We start from the raw sequence: 27,342 nt of genomic DNA, 5'->3' as shown, positions 1-27,342 counted from the left end.
GACATTATTATTTTTTGAAGCAATATCAAACTGAAATCACGAATGTCAACGTCAATGTCAACGTCAAGACTCACAATTCACGTCGCAGCTGATTAATAGTGTAGATTACATTTTCTTACAAACGCCAATTCTAAGTAAAGATGTTTATCGGTATGTCGTAGTGAATAAGGTTTGAGTCGGCAGTCGGCTTCCATCGATTGAATACGAGCACAAATTGTAAGAATTATTGATATCGCGCCGGTGGCGGCTCATACAAAAAGTTTATAAAAGGAAGTGGAGCGAACAAACTGGCGGGGAACAAACTTTTATGCGGGGACGCGACGCGAACGCGAACGTTACTTATCTGCTGCCGCCGAGCTGACAGCTGCAGATGAAAAATTGAAATTGTGTGAGATAAAACTACCTAACTGCCGCTGCAATGCCGGCCGAACAATGTGACGACAACAACGACACTACGTATTTTTTAAACTTCATATTTTCAAGTGTTTTTATGATAAACATTTGTAAACTTAATAACCGAGAAGATACAAATGTTAGCACATTTACTTCGAAAATTTTAAAAACTACAAAATTAATGGTTTTTAGTTTGCTAAAATGAGCAGCACTTTGTTCATTCTGAGGCCATCAACTATTTTAAAACAGCAATCTGGACAAAATATGAGAATTTGCGTCCATTAAAACGAAATAAGCGCCCGACAATCTATTCCAGTAACGAGATTTTATCTCATTCCATTATGAGCGAAACCTCAGTTTGATCCGCTTAATTACTTTGAAGTGCACTCGATTGTACGGCATAATCGATTAAAAGGTGAGAAATAATCCAGTCAGTATGCAAATAAGATCGCTCCCAGTATCAATTCAGCGCTGGGGTGGAAGTTGAATGGTTGACAGTGACGCGAGCCGTAACATGCAATAATAACGTGCCTCCCAAACGTCAGCCGGGGACCCTTCTCTATTTATGGACGAACTACGGCGTCGAGGGCGCCACGTGAAAAGTCTCGCGTAAATCAAAGTCATAAATTCTCCTATCGTGAATGAACATTTCTCTTCGCGGACGTCTACACCGGCTGAATGGATAACGTCGACCCACCCTAGCAGGATCACCTCTACCGAGTCATTTGCTTTTGTTCGTGGGGCAATTAATAACGACCAGAAGGGCGTTTTCGAACCGCAGGCGCCATTCGCATATCAGTAATGATCTAGCGGTGCGCTACGGCCAACCTCCGGTTCCGCTCAACTATCGATCATATTCACTTAATGAACGGCACATGTGAAATTGCTCGGAGCAAGCCATTGCCAGCGGGTTCAGCCTATAATCTGAAAATTCATATTAATAATTCCTGTAGTGTGAGTCTCTATAGCTAAAACTTTTCTTGGTTAAGGAATGAGGAGGGTAGGTTCCACGTGAACGAGCACTGCTTGAAGCCACATAACCGGGTCATCAACCGTAGCCGTAGCGCAAGAATGTGACTTTAAACACAAGTGTAAAGTAGCTGGGATATTAATGTCGAGGTTTTTAACTCGCCTGTAATTTTATTTATTGTTGAACATACGATTAAAATAGAATGCATTAGAATATATCGAATAACGAATAACATGCTGTTAAACGCCTTCACAACAACGGTAATAACTTTTTAATTATATTATTGCGTGATGTGTAACATTAAAAGCTTTTCATAAGTATCCGTAATAGGATTCACCTTTATTAGAACGTAAAGGACATGCTTTATAAGACCTTATTATGAGGGTACATTACATACATACAAAAGTGCTAAAACAAAACCTGTTCATTTAAGTAATGCTTTTAGTCTTCCATTAGTCGAATAAAATACTAAAAGTCGGGGAACGACATTTAACTGTAACATTATAAAAGAACGAGCCAAGTTGTACACAACATCTAATAAAGTCTCATAACACAGCTTTACAGAAATTCTTCAGCGAGGATTTCTTTCTATTCCGGCCGTCACATTAGGCCGGCGTCGGCCAAACATTGGATAACTTCTATATTGTTGTTTACGGCAAACTTGGAACTTAGCAGGGGCAATTCACCTCATAAATTCCCTTGTAATAACAGCTCACAGTTTCCCTAGACACTTGTAAGAGCACCGCAATAAGGTACCGGCGCTAAGTAACCGGGTCACCTCGCCGCATCGATACCTTACTAATTCACATGTTGTATTAATGTTCGTGACACGACCAATATGTGTAGCGACCAATTTGACGGCGACGGCTCTGAGTACACTGCAATCATTACAAATACTTGACCTATACGGGAGCCTGCTCGTTGTGTGTCGACGGACTTCTAATGGTCGTATATGCTAATATACCTCTCTAATACTAGTTTGTATTTGCATACTATTACAGACGTAAATACCTTCCGTTTGTTTTTATAGTATTCATTAATAAATTAGCTGTTAATACGAGACTCGTTTGTTTAGATGAATTTCTTCACACTTCAGTTGTTTAGTATTAGTTTGGCCATCAAAAACGACTACTGAAAAACTAGTCCATTACCATAAAATATATTTATAACACAAAAGCAGCCTCAAATCGTTCCTCAGTAACATTGAAATTAAATCCGAAAGGACGACGAAATAGGGTCTAGTCGCTCGACCACTACAAAACTGTTTAATGTAAATAACAACCTCCGCAATATTTACTATACCCTTAATCTGTGAAGCTATTCAATCGATATACATATTACACTCTCTATTGAAAGGTACGTGTCCCGGGGGTGAAATAAACTCTAATATTTCATTCTGCGGAGCAAAGTGGTTCCTACGGGTGAACCCTAAAAATCTTGAGGGTATTAAGCTGCTTATAAATAGTTATTCGAACTAAGTTTTCAGTAATCGTATAACGGCTATCAGCACAATAATATTCAAATAGTATTAATCCTTTAAATACGACAAGGGGCTTGTTTATCTTGAATCAATTTATTAACTCTGTTTGTAACAAGGGATTCGATCTCGTTTAGGGCCTTCTGTCAATATTTAGATAACAATCTCTTTACCATCAGACGTGCTCAAGATGTTGCCTGTAATTCAATGGATTGGGTTGCTATAATACAGTAATTTGCTGAAATAAAACGTACTTCGATATTCCCATTTCGATTCGTTCGATGTGGAAAATACTTTTCCAAAAAGGTACTAAGTGGCCGCACTTGAAAGATTAAGACGAAAAAGATTTCAAGAGGCAATTTCTTGAGTTCTATTCCGAGGGAGATAAGAGATCTTTTTTTAGGCATTCCAAAATTGTTACACATGCCTTGTGTCGGCCAGCACAATCTCATTGTCCTGATAGCGACAAATATATGGAAAGCCGCTGCCTTATCTGTGTGAATTGCTTTATTTCTACGTACAGCGCCTACAGCGGTCGGCGTAGGCTTAAGAAAACTAAAGGTGGGACGCTAATCCCGATATTATCCCAACTCGTTATAAATTTGCTGGAACTTTTTGAGCAAACTGCACACCAGGGTATCATAGTTGGGTAACTCCGTCCCCCAAGCTTTGTTTCAGCTGCAAAAATTATCGAATTGAGGTCAATAGAGACCTCTCGACAGAAATAGAGAGCTGTTTACAAATCCAACGGATATTAAAGTACTTTTGCTGGAGTTTAATAACGATTCGAAGCGGAAAACTGTTACAATTTCGTGTATTTGTCTATGTTAAAACTTAACTACTAGTAGTTGTTTGTGTGTTGTTTGAAATATAAAAACTTACTACTTATGTACTTATAACAATTTTTACTAGTAAATGGTTTTCAAAATGCCGTTCCTAATGGTTGCTTTAAAACTTTGTGTTAACTGAATATTACTAAAAGCAAAGTGTAGGTACTATCAGAATTTTATCAATTCGTATAAAACCCCTCGTTTCTCACAACTGCATATCAATATTCCATTAAACTGCGCATACAAATGACTGCTCTACAAAAAAGAATTAAAACTCATATTTGCAGATACCGTTTATCAGTAAGTTGATTAGCGAATTATAATACAAGATGTGTCTCGGGACGGTCTTGCATTATCTTTTTAATATGCACTGCGTCGCTAATATATTCAGATACAGTTTGGAGTAAAATCCTCGGCCACGGTACGCCAACCGCCATCCGGACGGCCGCAGCCCGCAGCGTAATTAGCTAAATATGACTTTTAAACTAAGAGCTCCCAGTTAGAAGCCTCTCCATATTCCGCCAACCTTTTTGCTAAACGAGCACATTTCCATGCGAACATCATATTCCTGGCCTGATATTTAATTTGGGACTGAAGAAATTTACACCGTCCCATTAAAATGTTGTTATGCGAGATTAATGTGTTTTGAATTTGAGCCGCACGCGGAGCAAAACGCTCGTGTGAATATTTTACAAGTACTGTTTTCCGGTAAGAATCGCCTCCACGTATTTAGGGGACGCTTTATTTGAATAATTCGTTTCTTCCTAAAACCCGGTTACCATAATGTGAAAACCATATCGATTACATTTTTGGCTCCGAATGTGATACCATGGGCTAAACATATAAAAAAGAATGTTAATTTGTGTTGAATTGTTGAAGTTCACGTCACGTTCGTGTCGGAAGCTGGTCGTAATACCGGCTCGTGAAGTCTCACTATAAATCATAAGGCCGTTTCAATTTACCAAGTGTAACACGGCTGTAATAGGCCAGCCGCTGCCCTCCGTGTGCTGAAAGACCTGAATTTGTATTCAAGAAACGATATGATCATTAGTTAGTGCAATTTTCTTCGCATCCACTACACGAATGGTATCGTCGGTTACGCTATGCTTCGAATGAATAATACTTTGTAATTGCTTTCGGGATTCGACTTTGGAATTAACACGACTGCTGTACTTCGGTCATTTGTATGGATATCTGCCGTAATGTGGTCTCATTACGTGGCCTTGCTATGGAAACTCATTAACATTTACCGGCTATTTGCATAATATACGACGCATTCTATCAAAATTGTAATCGGATCTATTTTTTATTTTTATTTAAGTAGAACACGGTGCGTTTATCAAGTCGTTTTCATTTAAATGCGATCAAGTAAGTAAGTGCATCGTTTAATGCGGACTTAGACTGCGAGGATTGTCACTTCATTTACACTTCGCAGATAACCAAAGTCAGCTTTTACGCGTACTCGTAAGTAGTTCTATGAATAAACAAGACCCTCAAGAGTTTATTGCTTTGGAGTTTTACTGCAATAATAATATTAACAATATTATGTTTCATGATCCTGCCAATAGAGAGTATATTTTTCAATAAAAGATTATTTTAATTGGTGTTCATTGCAAATGTTGTAGTAAAATACGTTTTATCAATATTATAGTCATAGAGACAAATTCTCGGATATCATATAGTGTTAAAACGAGGTTGTTACAGTGGTGTTCCTATGTTCGTGAGCCGGTCTTGGAGCGGTGACTTCAGGAAGCACGTACATGTAATATTATTGATTACGGGGTGCGGCGGTCCAGCTCAATTTGAATTTCCAATGAGCTCGTTAGATTCGGCCGGGACACGAGCTTTGAACGACCGATGAAAAAAATTCCTTCCTTCAAGCTGATTGTGCACGATTGCCGAATTCGCAGAATTATTGTAAACGCCTCTTGGCAGGAATGGGAAGATGTTAATAAGCAATTTCTTGCTTCGTTGCTAATACGTTATAGGGTTACGTCTCTCGTGATTTCATGATTTGCAAATATACATCGGGTACACGAAAAAAGGAGCTCATTCAAAGCTGTCAAAAATATTAGGTATTATGTTTTTATGTATTTCTAAACTTTCAATAACAGCTGCTTAGGAAATGGTTACCTATTCAATTATCTATACAAATCTAATATGTATTTATTTATAGTTCTGAATATTGTTCAAACAAATAGTAAGTGCCTACCTACCTACCTACCTAGGTGGCGAGGCGATTGGCAGCACCACTTCAGGTATGGACTGGTGGCGTCTCAAGGTGTTTGCCTTTTCACGTTCGATAGCAAACAATTGAGAACGATATCCACTATTCTAGACCTTAGTCAACTGTTAGCCAATTCTAGATTTGAATATAGGTAAATACAGATTAATTAAAATATATTGGGTTTGAAACTAAGAAGAAAATTTTGGAGAATTCGTCTATGAATTATTATCATGTAAAATCTAGTTGGGTTGCTAATGCTATGAAATGGGACTGAGATCAATATAATGGTTAAATGATGTGTTTTTAAAGATGACAGACGTTTTCTGAATTCTATGGTAGCGATTAAAACTATGCTAAGTATTTTTTCATATGTTTATATGTATAATTTTATAAAAATCTCCCTATTTAAAATTTTAAGCAGAAGGTTTAAATTTGTCAGGAACAATTAAAGTATCAATGAAGTTTGCGTGTAATAGCATAAAGTAACCGACAATTCGTCGGTGGCGCACTGGAGCTCCGATACGTAGCAATTGGAGTTTGTACCAGCTCTTAATTAAAGCCGGCGGCAGGGCCTAGCGGCAAACTTCGATTGCGCTGTCAAAAATCCGAAGAATTATTCCAGCAGTAAAATAACTTCTGCGATTTTAGGCTTTATCGTACGAGTTCAGGCATATTAGCGAATTTATACTGTTCGGATGCAATATGGTGCCGGATCGCGTCGCCCCGCCACGCGCTAGTTGGACGCAGCACTTTTATTAAAAACTGTTTTTATTTATTGACGGTTCGAGGTGGCCGACAATTTTTCTTGCTATATGTTTCTGAAATTGTTTTACGATATTGTTTCTGTTTTGAATTTATTACTGCGGACTATGTAACTGTGCTTGAAGAATATCGCCAAATAACTGAACTAAACGCAAACTTTTGCAACCAGCTGCTGGATATAACTCACCCGCTTTTGGGTATAAAAAACGACTCTCAAAATACATAAGTATCCAACAACCGACATTGTTACGCAGGCTAGTTCAGTGTGCACTGGATGATGTTACCTACAGGACACAGCTCTATGGTAATTAGATCAGGTTCGACCCACAAAATACTACGGAATTGCGAAAGATATTTATACGGCACTATTATTTTGAACGTTTCCGAAATTCCCTCTGTTGGTTGGATACAATTTCAAATGTTTTTGTCTGATAATCTATTCGAATTCTACTGCTAATGGATGGTAAGTTGTAATTCGTTTATCTACCTGTAGATCCTTGAACTAAATTATCTAGTTGCGTGTCGGAACGACTTCCGACCACGATAATATACCCAAGCAATAACAATAACACCAAAGTTCATGATATTTACAAGTCACTCCAGTGATAGTCGTTATTATTGAGACGCTAAGGAATTAGAAAAGAAGCAATTCGTCGCGCGGACATAATAACTGAAGGTAAAGGTCCCAACCTACGCAGTTTTATAACCACGTCGTATATATTATAATCATTATTCATTTTAAGTGTAGCATTCGATACCATTGAAATTATATACCTCAAAGGCATTACAATCCATGTTCTTTATTTGTACATCATACTCGATCGCTCGAATTTATTAAGTGAGCGTCATCCGAATGCAAAGGTCGGTATTTATAACGACTTAATTAGCAACAGGTTTTGAATCCGCGGCATGATACTAAAAGTCCACAAGGAGCTTGTTCACATTGTGAATTTATGGAAATCGTTGACATGTTATGACGGGCGGGGGTTTTATTGCGGCGTGGTTACAGGAATTTAGTTTGATATTGGTCGTCAGTGAAACTAAGTTTCAATAAGGTCGATGGAATTCCGATGTTGGAATTTGGTGAAGGATGTTTGGAGTGGGTTGTGGCGGTCGGGTCGTAAGTACTCGTAACATGTGCACTTTACTGTCTGAACGGAAAGACTGGCGACACATTAGGTAGAGGTGGCCGGTTCTACGCCTACGGTCACACGCCACTGGCACCGCCCAAACGAAGGCATTCCCTTCGCCATTTTATTGCTACAACCACTGCTCTACTTGGTTAAAGCCTTATTGTCAAATCCGTGTTATTATTTTACGACCGACTTGCAAAATGATTGTAAGTTGAAATTGTTGTTTTCAATTTACCTAAGCATTACGAAATCAATGTAAATTGATAACTAAATCACTGACGTAAAATTTACTTGATCTATAAAATAATTGTATATATTTGATCATTTATTCTGTTAATAAAAACTTAATTATTTAAATACGCAAAACATACATACACATAACATCTAGTATAGTATTAGAGAACCTGATGTCGTTCCATATAACACAAACTCATAAAGTTTGTGGTCCAATCTCAGCCGCAGTATAACTTTAATGTCATAACACGATGACCTGAGAAATTTAACACACTAACTTTCTACCCTACTGACTGATGCAATTACCCTGCTCAACCCTTCGCCTGCACAGCCAGCCCGGTAGTGTCTCACAGCGGGCGCATCGTCGGTGCTCATTTAATTGTTAATGCCATAGTGATCTAAGTGGGAGCGGGCTCATGTGGGTTAATGAGGTCACAACTAATTCATGGAGACACGGAACAACCCCCCTCTTACCCCCTAGTTATGAAAACTTCGCTCGACTAGATGGGGGAAGTTTTATGGCCGTTTTGTCATTTACCTACCTTTGCTTTTAGGTTTCATGGGCACTTGTCTTCCTAACATTAAGTCCACGCTTGCGAAAATTAGGTACAATAAATTTGGCTAGTTTTATCTTTATATTTTTTGTTAAGATGTTGCGAATTTGCTTTTATAAGGTGGAGAAGACTTTTATTTTTGCACGATGGGTTATTGGCTCGAGTGAACTCGATATATAGGTGTTAGTTCTCACACCGAAAGTCAGTAGTTTGACCTAGTTGATAAAATCTTATTACACGATTGGCTCGGGACTGTTCGATATTTCACAATATGATACGAAAGTAAGTTTTAATGCTATTATAACTTAATCTCTGAATCGATTTTGGCTACCAACAATGCAAAGGATTTTTGGAGTTTTATTGGATTATGGAGTAAATTTTATAAATATCTTTATCGCCGAGACAATAGGACATACATACATAACCTCACGCCTGTCTCCCATGAGGATAGGCAGAGACAATGGAACGCCGATTGCTACGAATCTTACATAACTCTTTCGCTTCATCAACAGTCATCCATCAGTCTTTTCATGCATGCTCGACGACCCCTATAATCAGATACGAAATACCAAGTAAACAAAACAACGTACCAAAGATTTCCTAATTTATACGCTTCCGATAGGCCTTACTAACACAGTAAACTGAATATCCTATTATCAGGTACAATATTATATTTTAAACACCTACTAGCAGTAGGCAAGTCAAGAGTTCCAAGCGAGTGAACTTCTAAGAAGGCTATAGATATTATATCGTGCTAATTAAATTCCTGTATTCGGAACAAACTAAACCTAGTTTACATTTATGACCTCACAGCTAAGTATCGAGCTGTTCGCTAGCACCTCGCCGCGTTCCATACAAGTTGGTATTTTCTTAGTTATTTCAAAGAACGTGCACCTCTACCGTGACCCAATAGCAAGAAATAAGTTAAAGCTTTAAAATGTGTATCTAAGCTGGCAGGACTTGACTTAGATACCTGTGTATGTATTACTGAAATATGACATCATATATATTTTGTGTCAGGAGACAAAACTGTGCTGAACATTCGTTCATAATCCAAACTTAAGTAAAATATGCATATTTTAACTGAACTCAATACATGTCATACATACATGAATAAATAGATAAATCCTCTTGAATAAGATAAAGCTACTTAATATAACCAAATTATTGATTTAGTGAAAATGACTAACATCCAAATGAACCAACATTTCAATTACATTGATTACAAACTAGATAACTATAGAGTGGACCGTCATTGAAAACTGCATTTCGACATAGAGGGTAAACACAAACGAACGAATGGCGAATACTGAAAGCATTACGAAAGTGGTATCTCTTGTGAACACAAAGCCCGTCCAAATACAAGTACAATCACAAAGAATTGCAACACAATATGGAGTTGTAAAGCCACATAATCCGATGTGATATAACACTTGTCCACTATTGCACGAATGGAACAATGTTTTATATCAGCGGAAGAGCTTCGGAAGCACTCCAATAAAACATCATTTCTTCCAGCTGCCGCGCACCGAACGCGACATTATCGTAACAGCAATCATCCACTCACAGACGTGTTTTATATTTTATTGTGTGAATTGAAAAATAACAACGACTATTGAAATCATTCCTTGAGAACCCGGCCAAGGAATACCTACGTTTTACGACGTACACAAGATTATTTAGCTCTAAAACAACGAGGCGTCGTAAAAACACGTCATTAAGGTGGTTTATTTAAATAAGAAGAACGACCGGCTCGCCTAGATAAGACACGGTCACGGAAAAACATTTCCCTAGACTATTAACCGAGACGTCATCAACTAGAGAGCAATAAGTAAATGAACGCGCTTTATCTGCTATTCAGACATTCTGTTATCGGAGGGCGGACGAGCGGGCGTTGCAGTAGGCAAGATACCATCGCGCACCCGACCTAATTCGATTCGCCAAGTCGCTTCAGTCCGCCAGCCCGCCTACTGCACGCCGCCCGCCAAGTCCACGGTCTTATTATGTAAGCAACCGACACTATGCTCCTCAGCGGTAACTAAATTGGTTTATCAACATGTGAATACATATTTTATTAAGTTTATGTCTACTTTGACATTCGTATCAGGTTTAAGAACACGAAGCGTCGTGTCCCGCGAGTGAGTGACCTGTTACGTAACAGTCCGGCGCGCCGCCCACGGCCAGCCCGTGTTTCATCGGGGAATGTTGCAACCCTTATCTAGGGTTACATGCAAACTTCACTGCGAATCACGACAATCAATTCGCAATTTCGTTTTAAAGCGATCCCCGTATTTATGTTCTATTTTTTCTGCACGAACGAGCGACAATAGCAGAGTCGCATTGATCTGATAAGTAAAACCTGCAATAAAACATGTGCGTACAGTCGCCTGCAGAAGTGTAAGAAAATATTTTTTGTTTATAGTGATCATTATTTAGATTATTTATTAAACTAGGAAAATATTGTTTGTTTGTCAATATTACACATTTAATAAAATTCAACAATGACCTAAGATTATACAGCACAATGTGGATTGTTGCTGCATTTTGTATGTCCATGCACTTTATTGTATACAGACTTTTGCTCGCTATTGTACTTACATGTTTTTCTTTTTTATTACCATCGGTTTAAATGTAATAAAAATACCAGACTTAAAAGAAATACCTAAGTATTGTAAGTAAGTGTTCGCATATATTTTTGCACAGCATGGTTTCTGTCACCTATTAAGAGAATTGCAGCTATATTTTCAAGTTCCTATGGTATACTTTATAGCCCCAAAAGACATTTATGACCGAATGAAATTGAAAATATATTTTGTTACAGCAACATTTATATCCATAGTTTGTGACTCTATAACGACCTATAAAACTTTTATCTGTGTTTTTGAAGGGACTGCTACAAAAATTTACATAGTTTGTCTATGAATATGACTTGCTTGATAAAACTATGAATACGGAAAAATGTGTTTTAACGAAAACAATACGTTAAAGTTAATTCATCGGTGGGGTAGCACGGGTATTGTGAGGGCGCGAGAACGCGGCGCGGCGCACGGTGCGACGCGACGCAACTCCACACCGCTTCCGCTCCCGTAACATCTACGTAATTAATTCAATGATCGTCCGCATAATGACTTGCATGTGGCCACCCTCTTGCGAGTGCGCCTCAAACTAACGCTCACTAATTTCCACTGTTAATGAAGGAGATTCTCCTCAGAAACGTTTTTGTTACCGTTACATACGGTGCGGCGACGATTTTTGGCACTGTCACCCCCAACCGTTTAAACGTATCTACCATTAATCTTTCACTCCCGCAAAGATTGCATTTAAAGTCAGCGTCTTTTGATTGCGTCAGAATTAAAATGGAAAACAGGCGCATTGATAAATAAACAAAATTGTTTTCGGTTGAACCACTACCCCCGACGTGGAGAGCCCCAGCGGTCAAGTTTGCGAGGTTGCGGCGTCCGTCAAGTGTAACCCGTTAGTCCTCATTATGCAGGAGGGATTTTCATAACAACGTTTGAGAGTTGAAGGGAGCCGACACTGCTTTAGGCTACTTAGAGAGCCATTTGCAGAGAGATTGGTCCGACCTACGAGGTAGATTGCGGAACTTTAGAGATAACTTGCCGAAACTTAGAACATTTTGACGCTGCAATACTTGGATAAGGTAAACTGACTGTCTTAATTAAGTTAGAGATGTTCAAACACAACTTAGGTTCATATTAATTACGGATTTGATAAAGTTAACAGTCGTACAGAAGCGTTGGCGTAATGGCGAGTCTGAGAAGACTGTCGGACTTGTGTGCTATCTTTTCAATTGTACCTGATAAATAATTCATAGAGGGTTTAATTTACACAAGTGGATAACTAAAGTATAGTAATATTAGATTATTGCTATGAATAAATTAAATTATACAATTTGTGTAGACTTATTATATTAGTCATAAGGGGGCCACAAAACTAGGGTTGTATTTACTTTGGCTATAATTATTTTCATCTTCCCTTTAACTTACGGTTACGTTTTGACATAAAACTGGTAGGCGAAAATGCGAAACTCCCGTCGTACCCGGGTGTAATGTTTTTGTGTATGTATAAGTATTTTACGAGACCGCACTTATGGTATTATTTAAGCGCGTATGGGCTGGTTAAGTGGAACGTTTATAGCATCACTTACTAAATTACAAAAGTTGAAGGACTTTGACTAATAACGACGAAGTAACAAATACTTGTGTTATCTTTAATTTAGTTAAAGATTTCTAGGAATTTTAAATGGAAAATTGCTATGTGTTAGATTTCATAACTGTGAATTTTAGCGTCGGTTCATTGTGAATTTTATTTATAAACCTTGTATACAAATTAAAGTGAACAAAAGCTCAACATTATAAGTAGGTACTTACAAAACAAAAAGCCTTCATTGTGTTTTAATAAAAACAGTATCGCGAACAAGAAATCGAGTAACATAAAAATATAATTTTAATGGAACTTAATAAGCATATCGTAGGGTTGCCAATAGCCGATTATGAAAATGTTCAAACAATGGACGAACTTTTGTGGATTAACATTCAAGTTGATGACGCCCTAATGACGGGGTTGGACATGTAGCCGCATAATGATGTACAATTTACGTAAGAGCATTGTATTAAGTCATTACTCGACGGGTCTGCAATCAACCGAGTTGCCAGTCAAGATAAGAACGCCTACATTTTGATGTTAATCAAATTTTGCTATATAAATTAAATTGGTCATGTTTTGGCTCAACTGTTTTGTTTTGTTATCAGGGCTGTGTCAATCAAATAGGTAGGGGCAGATTAAAATACGTTTCCTGCTTATAAACTGCTAAGATATTTGAGTACCTCTCCGGAATTTAGATTTTTAAGAAATCTATTAAAAATTAATGCCAATATTGATAAAATATGTACCTTATGGAAAAGTTAGAGCAAAGATTTTCCGATTTCTTTTAAATATTTTATGGCTATTTGGTTTAAAAGCGAACACAGCAAATCAAATACTATGAAAATAATAATTTCAGCTTTTATTAAAATAACTTACAAGACTTCATTTTATAAATAGACAAAGTTCGCAATATTTTCTTTCGAATTATATTCATATGTGACTATCAGACATTTGCTCAACTTTTCAAATGAACTCTCTCGTTACATCTCCTATAAATAAAATGAAAACTAATGAGTTACTCGTAAATTAAATTAATTAATTAAATTCTAGAAATAAGTTAGCTTTAGCTTACATTTTCAGGGCTTCTATTCTATATGTATATACACCGCTATAGTTCGTTTATACTGTAGATGTCTGTTTTTTTAGCGTGTCTTTTTAAGTTAATATAACATCAAGAGTCCTTAATTATTTACCGTTGATTCTTTATAGTTGAATTGTTTTTCTTTTTTATGGTATAAGCTGGTAAACGAGCATAGTAAGCATTCGCCCATGGACACCCAAAACACCAGTGGTGTTACAAGTGCATTACGTTACGTTACGTTACGGGCTGTGTGAAGTGGGGTAATTGGGCCTCTGGTAACTTCACTCACACAACGAAACATAATGAATGCGTTTTTTCACGTCGGTCTGTGAGGCCGTGGTATCACTCCAGTCTAACCGGCCCATTCGTGCCGAACTTGACTCTTCCACCCTGTCTTTTACTTCTGAAAAATACTATGCTGAAAGCCGCATCAAAACCCGTTCAGTTAAACGCTAGGTAATCCCGCACAAATGTATATGTATGTTTGTACGCGATTAACTCGCTCGATACATACGATAGGTGAAAATAAGCACCTTCCTTTTCTTTAAAGTCGGTTAAAAAAACTAGTAGCACGTGTCAGTAATACGTGTTTTCGAAAACACTTATAAACGTGGGATATTAAAGGGGCTAGTAGGATACAATATATAAATCCTATGTAAGCGAGGAGACGCGCAGATCTCAACACAATGCTTCGGGAACGTATTGTATTGTAAAGCATTTCGAGAAATCGCTTTCTCAAAAGCGGGGTTCGCCTTTTTGCAATTTATAACGGCTCTCATCCAGATTGCATGAATACAAACAGTATGTCTTTTGTGTGTACGTCTGTGTCTCCTTTGATTAAGATTTCTGTTTCGAGTCGAAAGAAATTTAATTTCACGTTAGATAAAATTGGACAATCCATTTTCTGTATTTTTTTTTGTGTGTAGATCTCTTTATATCTTAGTTTTATGTTTTTCTTATTATTCAAAGATGTAGACTAAGGTATTGGTTCTTAAAATAGTTTTTAGTAGTATATTTATTAGGTAATTATACCACGATTTCATACTGGCAAGATTAAAGTCCCACCCTTTTGATGGCGTAAACCTCAATAGGCTAACTAGCAAAGACTGGCGCCACACAAAAGGCGTGATATAATTTTTCTACCTATTAATAAAACCTAATTACTCCCTTCTCCAATCTTCTCATTCTCCGATTCCCCAACAAGCCTTAAATTCCTAACCCCCAAAAGGCCGGTAATGCACTTGTAACGCCTCTGGTGTATCGGGTGTCCATGGGTGGCGAAGATTGCTTACCATCAGGTGATCCGTCTACTCGTTTACACGTACACATACATATTATACCATATACCACGTTTACATATATACCATTTAAAAAAATCCTTTTTCTACCCGGAACTGTTCACTAAACAAGTCACTGTGTCTTCAAATAGGACAGAAAACAGCACCTAATGACATGGTAATGATAACCATGACATGTAATTAGTAACAGGGTTATGTCAACAAAACAACTTTTTTACCTATTAACTTCAACGAAAATTAATCGATGAAAGCCAACAAGTGAACAAAACGTATCGTAGTCAATACAATAATTATGGGAAAATTCAATCTGTATGAATTTTCCTGGAAATTATAACATAAAGAACTTATTCAGCTGCCAGATAATAAAGCAATATTACCAATTGCCCGCGACTTCGTTCGCGTGGAATAGTGACTTCCGGCAAATTTTTGGTTTTAACCACATAGTTCCCGATCTCGCGGGATCTCTTCAAAAATGAGATGTGGAAGATATTCCAGGGAACTCTTCAAAAATCAACATAATGAGCTCTGCGTTTGAATTTAATAGATGTATACTCACTTAGGGCATTGAAAAAATTGTTTAAAAACGGACTTAAACTAACTTAAAACTAAAGAAAGCTACGAATTACGAATTTATAACAATTAAAAAAGCAACTATATTACAACCTATCCTCTATGCTATAATAACCAAGCTTAAACTAAATAATTTAAAAGAAACGACTTAAATCTAATCTAATTAATTTATAAATTAGACTTACAATTTTATTAAAAAAACTAACTACAGTAACTACTAATAATCGATATCAAACTAAACCTACGTTAAATAGTTTAACCAAAAAACCAGGAAAACCCAACAAATAAACTTATTAATTGACAAATACAACGAAACCAATTTAGAATATACGAAACAAAGGACCACTACAGACAAATAATCATACGACTGATAATACACTTTTTCTACGATAGTACCGAAGCGCTCGGCCGATACCCAACCAAATGAATGTAACGAAACCATAGCGCGATCTATTTCGATCCCAACGCCATCTATCGAGGATAAAGACAACTTGGATTATTTATTTATACTCCGTTCGGGCATTTTCTTTGTACAAAAGTTTAATTATATTGCTATTATTTTTTTCATACCTTTTTACTATTTATTTACTTTTTTCGATGAATTAAAACAATAACATGAACCGAAGTCGTGTAACGATCGACATAGAATTATCTATACTCCGTTAGAGCATTTTCTTTGTACTAAATGTTTTATTATATTGATTTTTTTTTTTCATACCTTTTTACTATTTATTTACTTTTTTTCGATGAATTAAAACAATAACATGAACCGAAGTCGTGTAACGATCGACATAGAATTATTTATTAATAATTTATTTCTTATTTTTATTTTTTGATTTTTGAAATAAAAATATATCTATGTCCTTTCTAAGGTTCTAAACTATATCTGTACCAAATTTCAACCAAATCCGTCAAATAGTTGCGGAGATTAATGGTATAAGCATAGAATGTTCGACGTGATTCTTTAATTTGACATAACTTTTTTATTTATGAACCGATTGATATGAAACAAACACTAAATGTAAATTTAAGCATCCCACAATATATTCGTGAAAACCGCATCCAACTCGGATCAGCCGTTTCTGAGATTAGCGCGCACAGACGAACAGACAAACAGACAAACAGACAAACAGACAAACAGACAAACAAAAGTTAATTCAGCTGCCAGATAATAAAGCAATATTACCAATTACGTTCGCACAGTATTCATGATGAAATTAATTCAATATCCGTGATATGACATAAAATATATTGGGCCAAACCCACATTCCTGCAACTTCTAGTTGAATCAAATACCAATTAATTATTTTACTTCAACTGTTTATGAGTGCAAACGTAGAACGTTTTCATTAAAACTTCCAATATGGCAAACTCATTAGCATATATTGCAAGAAATTGCTAATTTGTATACACAACCACACATAAAAGAATACTAGGTCAAAGTTGTTATTTTTCATTTGTTGGCTCTATTTTGTACCAAAATTGAATCATACATCACTCACACTAAGTACGGCCGTAACTACCAAAAACTGTCTCGTTCCAAAACATTAATCTTCCCAGTTTACAATCGATCTATTTACAAACGGGTCAACAGTTTACCGTAGTACAAAAATCAATAAGTTACATTCTTACAACAATTACGATCTGATTGATATCTGGCGATCATTAATAATTTGTTTTGTTATCGTAACGATGCCGCACACGGCACATCCAGCTGTGTCACTATCTCTAATGGAATGTTCTTGCCAAGTCCTTTATAGGCTTTATAAGTAATTAGAGAGATACACTTGTGTGTTGTGTCAGCGACTAATCGATAACGTTTTAGTGAGCTTTCACTTGATTGTAGATGAGTAACGACACTGATGTTTGTATTGGTTTTCGATTAAATAAATTAAGATGCTTTGTTAGAAGAAAGGGCCAATAAATGATCGCGTGCGCTGTGATGTCTTATTGATTGCATACCTTTTAAGTTCACAATATGAATAAAAGTTAATAACTGGCTAAATGTGAGTGGTGCAGTGATGTGGGGCCCGTCTGGCGGCTGGCGCCACTCGCGGGCCGCGTGGGCGAGCCGGCCGCGGCCGGACCGTGGACGGCCGCTGATTAACTGTGCATTGCAACGACGTGCGACGCCTTAAAACTATAAAATTAATAATTATTTAGCAGCAAACTGCAATTCTTAACACGCTCAACTTAAAGCTCGAAATGAGACAGCCACGTTGCGAACACCCACGAACAGGTGATATCATTCCTAAGCGATCGTTTGTCGAATGCCTTAAGCCAATTAGATATTCTAAAAGCTAAGTTCTTATGCGAAGAATTTCTTAGAATAGAAACACAATACAATAACTTCAACATTGTAGCAATCATTTGTTATAATTTAAAAATGAAACAGTAGCCAAATAACGATCATAACATTAGGTTCACAATAGCACAACTGCAACTAGGATTAATAAATCACAACTAATACATAGTCGATGCTAGCCTTGGGAGAACAATGCGCTGTTTCCTGCAATTAATTTTACAGTTGTAACCAAAGATACTAAGTTGCGTCTAGGAAAAGAATTTGTTAAGATTTACAATTCATTCTAAGATCATTTCCGAAGTCAACGACCTAAAATGTACAAATAAATTATTTATTTAATTTTCCAAAGCACTACAACTAGACTTATGAATAGACGTTAAGCTCCTTCAACTGAGTATTGAGTTGAAAACAACTGGTCCCGGCGCCAGAGTCTATCGGTTCCCACCAATAAACTGCACGAATTATTTCGCAAGACTTGTAGCTAATGACAGATTCTTAATTATTTCTTGTCTTGTATGTAGGTACAAGACAATCGGTTTAGTACGAACACGACGCGAGGAGAACGCAATGTTTTATGTCACCAGCGAATGTAAAGTTAACGAACTCTGAGCCTTCATGCGCAGTAAGTTTAACGATACCGACTGATACTGCCGATCGAATTGGCAGTTTACTTGAGTTATTAATACTGTTTGCAATAAATTATCAAGTAAAATTGCGTTAACTCAGTTAAATTGCTGAAACATACTGAGCATTCTTCGTAGTGCGTAAATTGTGCGCGCCGTGAACAAGCCTTTACAATACATACGTCGGATTGATAGCTTCATAAATTATGTAGTGTAGTAATTTTTATTCGTTCTAATAATCATATTTGATACTTTTATGGCTGACGTTCTTTTGAAATATGTGTAAATCTTTGTTCTGTTATAATATTGTAACAATAAAATATCTAAAATACGGATCCATTCCATCACTGTTATAGTCTAAGAAGTATCATAAAAAAAATCACTCTGTCGTTTAAACTATAACAATAATCCAATTTACAGAACAAAGTTTAAAATAATTCTAAAACAAATAAGTGGCAAAATGAACACTAATAAATTCAAGAAAGCTTAAAAACTATTTTGTTCTTTTGACTTTTTCAATCTCTTTGAAAGACTTAAAAGGCGATAAAAATAAAGCAGATATTTTCAACTTTGAGCTAAGTTTTGGTACGAGCGAAGTGGAGAGTGTTTATTTTATTGTTTTTAGTGAAAACGTGAAATGTTCTGTTGCACGTAGTGACGGGGTGAGGTGGTATCTTCACTCGCGATCAGGGCACGTCCCGGCCTATTGCATGTACACACACACATCAAGCTAGACACGACCAATATAAACTGACCTCCGAACGAGTGGGAAGGCTGTACAAAGCGGGACCATGATAAACTGGCTTTGTATACCTTTATATGTCGCCATATCTACACCATAGGACTCGACAACGAGGACATACTATGGTATTATACACCATAAAATTAATACGTGACATTACCTCACCGCGCAAACTCTCCTAGTTACCCCATAACATTATGTGGAGTCATGAAGCAAGCTATTTGTTACCCACTTGTGTTGTCGTTATCAAAATGGCGGGTGGAGATTTTAGGTGTTATCCCGTAGTCTTGTTATTTTTACCGAATGTGAAAATGTATTATAATGTGAATCCAAAAGGAAAGAATCCTGTACTCTTACTATGAGTTTGACGCTCTGATTGGTTGGTTTATTCGACCAGGCCAATTAGAGCGCTGCACTCTCGTTTCGATAACTTTAAACGTAAAGCAAACTTTACTAAGGATATAGATTCTTTAAATGGCAACTGCATGATCTGGCGTGACGATATTTATGAATAAACCAACCAATCAGGGCCCACGTAATGCCACTTGTAAACATTTCCAAATTTAAAGTCGTACTAAGGGTAGAAATTCTTTAAATGACAACGGTATTAAAATCTTAATTATGGCATTACCCACCACTTACACCACAGATTGTTCTTTTTTATCTTTCACTAAGATTATATCGTGTTTCAATGACATAAAGCATCTTACATAGAAGGATTAAACATATTCACAAATGTAAACACAACTCAATTGCGTAAATTAATTTATGCGCAACAACACTATCCATCAATTTAATAAGTGTTTTAAAAGATAACACATTGAAGTCGATGGCAGCTCGGAAAATTCTTATCGTAAAAAGTTTCGTATGCGAGTACGATGTCATGTAAACATCACATATGCTAGGAATGTGTCTATGGAAGTCACATGGAGCTATACAAAACCAGTTTACCATGGTCTCGCTAGCTATAACCTTTCAGTTTCTTCGTCGGTCAGCTTATACTGGTTCTGCATAGCTTGTGTACTTAGTATACATTAGAACTTGCTCACATACTTACTGCAAGCAATAATTGAATATAGAGATAGTCTGTTACATCCATAGACGGATGGTCTGTTCACACGTGTTGCGTTAGATTGACAACGAGCGACGAGTCACATCCAAGCCACCTAAATACATGTGATTATCGACTTAAAGTCAATATCTATTCATCACTATTTACTTATACACTTATAGAGTAGCTTACGTCTATTTCATATTAAGCGCCTCTTACACAATGTAATGTAATGTTTTGGAGTTGGTTTCTTAGTTAGATTTGAAGTTGAGTCTGGAGTTCTGGATAGCATTTGACTATATACTCACCCTCTATTACATGGCAGTCATAACATAGCTGGTGAAAATAGCGTGACACTTTTTTGATAAAAAAATCCCCCCACACAAGATTTTCAAACCCGAAACAACAAATTGTGGATCACACAAAGAGTTACTCCGTGCGGGAATCGAACCTGCTACACGTTGCACGGTAGCCAACCGGGTAGACATTGAATATGTACAACACTATTTATTTTATCCTTTTAGGGAACTTTAATGTTATATTTTATGATATATTACGTACGCAAACAGTAGTTGAAGTAACTGGGGTCATCCTAATATATTATCGCACATGTGTACCAGCAAAGGATTCAAGGTCAAATAGTTTCAGGACTTCTCCTCAGTAAATAAGATGAGCACAAACACACACAGATATACACAGGGTGACTTTACACTTTGGTGAGAAGTTATCGGTCAAGGTTAAGCCCGTGGATTGTCTTTATGTTTATTATTCAACAACATTAAAATAAATATTTTCCTTGTTATTTCAACTTTATAACTTTATGTCAGATTTTTGAAATATCAACCTAAACATTCAATCCATAAAAAGCAATTTGCTATAAAACGTTCATCAAACAAATGTGAATTTACTATTTACGTTAATGTACTGGCGTCGCTATGAGTAACTAACACATACTCGACATAATAATTCGGTTGAAGTGGACAGCGTAAATATTACAAGTGTACTGACATTATGCTCGCTAGAATTAAATATGCAAACCAGTGTCAGCTGTAACGCTGCTGTAGACATTTTAATTTATCTAAAACCTGTCACATCTACGCTAACGGGAAGTAGGGTCAAGCAGACGGCGCCATCAACAGCTGTGTCTGCGTGTGTAAACACAAGTTGGCGAAAGCCCCGGGCAGGCCACTAACTTATGATATTTGTAGAGCGAAGACTCGGCTCGGACTAAACCAGCCACCGTACTAACTTCTCAACTCCGAAGCCACGTTTACTTGACTGCGCACACAAAGGACTACAATAATTACTATTCTACTTCATAGAATTGTAAGTAGCCATCTAAAAGGTTCATTCGAAACAGAAAAATAACTCAAACCAATGGCTGTAACAGGATAACTTAATAACATAATTTATGTCGCCATTTTAAGGAAAGCTTTACGTGTCAAATTATGACTAAAATTCTTAGAAAACTGTTCGTTGAGAGGAAAAATGATTCATAAATAAATATTTTAGCACTGAGAGTGCCAAAAAAGGTTGATATTAAAAGAATCCTCCTTTTATCCCTCTTGTTTTTGTTATCTTCGTAAATTGAAGTAAATGGCAAAACAAAATGTTTACTTGCGAGGTAGATACTTTCATTTGTAGTAGTTAATTTGTAGTTGAGCAAGAAAATGCAAATTCGTGCGAATATTTACCAGAATTAATGAACCTTAGGCATGGTTTCCAATGCCTAATGAATGGCGGTCAGAACAAACAGACAGGGATAGACTAATTGACTTTCAGGCGGATTAATTACTGCAGAAAAGTGTGAAATTTTTCGCTGTAATTCGAACGAAACTTTCGGGCTTTAAATTCCGGTTCTAATTTGGCATGATTTTTGTTAAAGTGCTTACATAACATTTTACATTAGTTCACCAATGCACATTTTCATTTATTACATTGTTTCTCACATAAATTACATTATGTACCTACGAGTTTAATTCATAAGAATCCTTTAAGACGTATTAAATCGCTATCTTCTTAATAACCCTCATAAAAGTCTTAAATCACTTCAACAGTAAGAGCTTAATAATTTAAAATACAAAGTAAGTTGTAAGTTTCTTATCTGACATGTTGACTGGTCTCCGAAATGTCGTCCTGAAGCCTTAATATAAGTTTTGGCCAATCAGGAGTCTTAATACGAGTTTGCTTTACGTCCAACGAGATCGAAACGAGGGTGCCTTCGGCGCTCTGATTGGTTGGTTCATTCTAGCTGGCCAATCAGAGGACCAAACGCACTTTTGTTTCGTTTTCGTTCAACGTAAAGCAAAATCGTACCCCTGATTGGCCAGTGCGTATAAACCAACCAATCAGAAAGCCGAACGCGCTTTCGTTTCGATCTCGTTAAACGTAAAACAAACTTGTACTAAGCCCTCTAAGAAGCAAAATTAAACGGCTTTTACGTTCAGCAATTAGCGGGTTTTGGTCTTATAATATACTAACACGTTACCTGCGACAGCAACCGGTTTATTTCAAAAATAATGTAGCACCCGACCTTGTCAGGCGAGACACTACCATACCTGTAACAATAAGGAATAAAAACAATTAGTAAACAGCTGTGTTACCTCATCCGAGCGTATAACAATATATCAGTGCCTACGCATCATTGTTGTGAGTAAATCAAAGTGGGTGTCGCGATGTAAGGGCGAGGACTCACGGACCGCAACCGTCATTATACATATAGCTTTGAACCGCAAGATATTACACCCACAACCGGAACGGACCCGGGTGCTTTATTTATATTATTGTGTCTTTTACGTTCACTGATAAAAATAATACTTATTCAAAAATACCAAACCTTGTGAACATAACATAATCAGTCACCAAACAAGTAATACATTTGTGTTACGACTCTTACAGCCGTACTCAGAGTCATTTAATGATTACTTAATGGGTTAAGTGTCCTTAGCAATTGTTTTCGATACAAAGTCGTTACTAAAGAATAGTTTAAAAATCATTAAATGTCTCTGAGTGCGGCAGTTAAGGAATCGTGTTATGATTTGAGCACGTATTTAATATAATATTCAAATGAAATAATAAAAGGAACAAAACTTAAAAAGCCATAAAGTTTCCAATTTTATCCCGAACATGAGAAAACGCTTGATTTCTTATTTTTCTTATATATGAGCACCGTATTTGGCATTTATTGTTATTCGTAGTTAGGTGTTGAAACATTCCATTGGTTATTGTTATTACAGCATCGTTTTACCGCAGAAGTAAACTCCATTTGTGGCAACAAAATGTAATTTGATCTTAATTTCAATTGTTAACATTTGGCAGCGACCGCAAATCGTAACAATAAATAAGGGCGGTACTCATATTCTAAACTATTTATGACTCTCGCATTGTTATGTTACTATGTTGTGTGTAATGCAAACGTTTTGTCATTGCGCGATTGGCGCGTTGGTTGGGCAACTGGCTGTCGTACAACGTGCAGCGTGTTCGATTCCAACACTTTATGTGATTCACAAAAAGTTTCGGGTCTTGGTGTTATGTGTATGTGAACCTGTATGTTTATAAACGCACGCATGACACAGGAGAGAATCCTTGTGTGGGGCAAGGTTTATTTTAAAAAATATATATGATAATAAATGGACTCTAAGAAAAATATGCTTATATGTATTTCCAGATGGTATATTTACTAAGAAATATCATGGAAAACATGTCATTAAACTAGAAGCGTCTGCAAAGAAATTTAATTACACATCTACGTTACTTTAAGTGTAAATTCCTTACATTTTTTACATTCATTTTGTACCGTCATTCCATGCTATTTATAAAGAAACCTTATCAAAAATAAACTGATCAGGACACGAGGCGTTGCCTTTTAAAAGTAAAATAAAAACCACTACCGTAAGTCATATATCATCGTAGTTGATGAATTGTGCCCGCCATTACAGTTGTCTCGTGTTGACAGTTAAAAAAACATTAATTATCTACCTACGGCGCACAGTAAACATCTCTTAACTAGCTATTAGGTAGACAATGATGCAAGAAACTCGTTAATCGATAACCATTAGTTGTTAATTCTCGAACGGACTACTCATTAAAATTAAACAAAATGGAATTGTACGAGTAAAGGTGTACGAGTACTCGACATGTAATAAACTAAGCTAGGTTAGTTGAATGTTGTTGTAATAAACAATGAATATTATGAAAGCAGTTATAACAAAGTAAAACGTTGTGAAAAATTGCTATTAATTTCGAACTTCTTTCTTTATGAGTTTCTTATTGCGTTGCGAATTATATGGGGATTTTTTTAAACCTTGCCCCACGCCAGACAATTTCACATACACATGACACCCAGACCTGAAGCAATATTTTGTGGATTACACAAACATGTTGCTCCATGCGGGATTCGAACCCACTACCCGTTACACGGCAGCCAGTTGCCCAGCGACGCCTCCGCGTCAACCGTGCAGTCATTTTAACTGGCATAATCAGAACAGAAATCACCTTACGTATAAACTTATACATTTTACACTACCTTATTGTATGATATTCGCAATTACCTATACATATATTGCGACTACCAAGAAATAGTTCTCAGGATTTGTTTTCGTCTTTAACAAATGATTGTAATTTGTCATGCTGCAATCATTGTAACTTTTCAATATCTTTTGTTTACCATTGACACACTCCCAGTGGGTTTCAATTACTCATTACTAACATTTAATTGCTTTCCCAAACATCCTAAATGCCCACTAAGTACCCATATCTGTCTTCGTCGTCTACGTTAAATATTAACGATCAATATGATTTAAACTTAATGGACTCAACTGTTAAGATTTGTACCGCATCCGGAAGTGCGTAGGCGCACCGTCATCTGAACAAAACTGAGGAATGTCGGTTCAATCCTACCTGCGCACGAGTCAACCCTAAAAGTGAAAAAAACAATAACCGAACTTATGTTTTATGTGTTAAGGTTCATTTTTATTTTGAATAGGTGTAGTAGTAATATGGTTATGAGAGATTAATAATGCGAAATAAAAGGACCCTATATGGAATTATAATAGTTCTTTTGAGTGATATTAAAGGAATTTTAATGTACTTGTCAGTGAGTTGATAACATCTATTTATCATAATAACAAAATGGCTTACCATTTTTTTACAAAAATTACAATCACGTCGGCCATATGACACTTGATTAATAACACATTACTGTATTGTCTCTATTTTATATTAAAATGGGCATCATAGTAGCAGAAATCAATTTCGCGTACCAATTATCTTATATTCTATTCTAAATATAGATTTAACCCTTAAAGGAGGAGCTGCCGCCTGCCTAGCGGTTCACCCTGGCTCCAGGCTCGAATAACATAAATAGGACCGGGGTAACACTCAGCAAGAGTCTGACACTCCTCTCGCCTCGGCCAAGGCGTGAGAAGTAATTGGATGATTGTCCCCCTTAAAAAAAAGAAATAGTCAACATAGACAGAATAGAGGCGCACATTGCACATACCTATTAAATTTAAAACTCATTTTGAGTGTTTATGAGATTATTAACTTTAGGTTAATCCAGGTATTTAAACAGAAATTTTATTATTCTTTACCCAACCGAAATTCTTAGACTCCAACTTAAGAACGAAATTAAAACTATGATCATTTAAACTTTACTACACATACGCATTCTCTATCTTCAGCTTTTATGTAAATACTGTCATTACATTAAAGTTAGTGCTTTGCTGCAATTACAACTTAATCCAAGTCTGATTAGCGCTGCCTTAAGATAATGTGAGTATGTTCCCTGTGTGGTACAGTAAGAAACTTATTCTATTTTTGTTATAATATTTTTGAGTTTTTAGCAGTATGCGATTAGTGCAGTGCTGCAGCAGTTGGGCGATGGAGTTTGGTTTACGTTGAGCGAAAGCGAAACGTAAAACGTTCGGCGCTCTAATTGGTTGGTTCATTCAAAGATCAAATCAGAGCGCCGAACGCGCTCTCGATTCGATTATTTTAAAACTAAAGCAAACATCATCTAAGGGTACGACATTACTTTGTCCACAAATTGTTTATTTGATGTATGTACAAATGCCTACACTGAAACAGACAAAAAATATATGAGTCCAAAACAAAGCAACCAACTACGCGACAGTTTCAAAAATGTTCATTAAAAGATTTCGTAACTGACTTCAAAAACCACTACTCGATTTTATACAGCTATTCTTTTTAAGGTATTGACAACCCACGTACCGTCGTAAGAATCTATTTGTAACTACTGTAATTGGTTATAAAAGACAAGGAATTAATTTACAAGTTTAAAATCGCATAAAAGCAATGTTTGAAAAGTCGCCCGTGATCAAGTTGATGGATCACTGCGATCCTTTAGTTAAAACAGAATAATTTCATGATGAATTTATCAAATCAATCTTGCAGTTGAAATTAAACGATGGATGTACCAACAAGACTCAGTTCTATCTTACAAATTGAATAAAGTAGATACTATTACATTTATATTCATTTTACATTCCTAAGAACTAAAAATGTTATAGGTTAGAGCCAGATAAGGCTACGACTACAGACTGTTTTTTTTTTCAATTAGATAAGCAAATTAATTTAACAATAACTGATCATGTGACTTCAAGAGGACCCCAAAGCCATATTTGTTAATAACAATAAACAAACAGCAGTAGCAGCGCGACAACCGCCGCGTCGTACGTCGCGGAATGCGTCTCATGAATATGAGCCCCTAGCATGGCTTGAAACTAATCGAGTTCCTCGTCAAACAGTTACGTGAGTAAGCTGATAACATAATAATTAATTTAGTACGTCTCACGAAAGTTATAATAAAAATATTTCTACTCTTGTATTTATCGTATCTGCTACAAAATATCACGGTTCAGTAACAACCTGTACCTAAGTGAAATGTGTGTCGCAGCAGATGTTT

At 36.5% G+C, this 27,342-nt stretch overlaps 1 protein-coding gene across 3 annotated transcripts in view; it reads right to left on the bottom strand.

Annotated features, from left to right (window-relative positions):
- The window catches only part of LOC118278581 (agrin), a 158,681-nt gene that overhangs the window by 57,113 nt on the left and 74,226 nt on the right, over positions 1–27,342 (bottom strand). The window lies entirely within an intron of this gene.

The sequence above is a fragment of the Spodoptera frugiperda genome, chromosome 15 (assembly GCF_023101765.2).
Source record: "Spodoptera frugiperda isolate SF20-4 chromosome 15, AGI-APGP_CSIRO_Sfru_2.0, whole genome shotgun sequence".
NCBI lineage: Eukaryota > Metazoa > Arthropoda > Insecta > Lepidoptera > Noctuidae > Spodoptera > Spodoptera frugiperda.
This window is presented reverse-complemented; position numbering and strand designations above follow the sequence as displayed.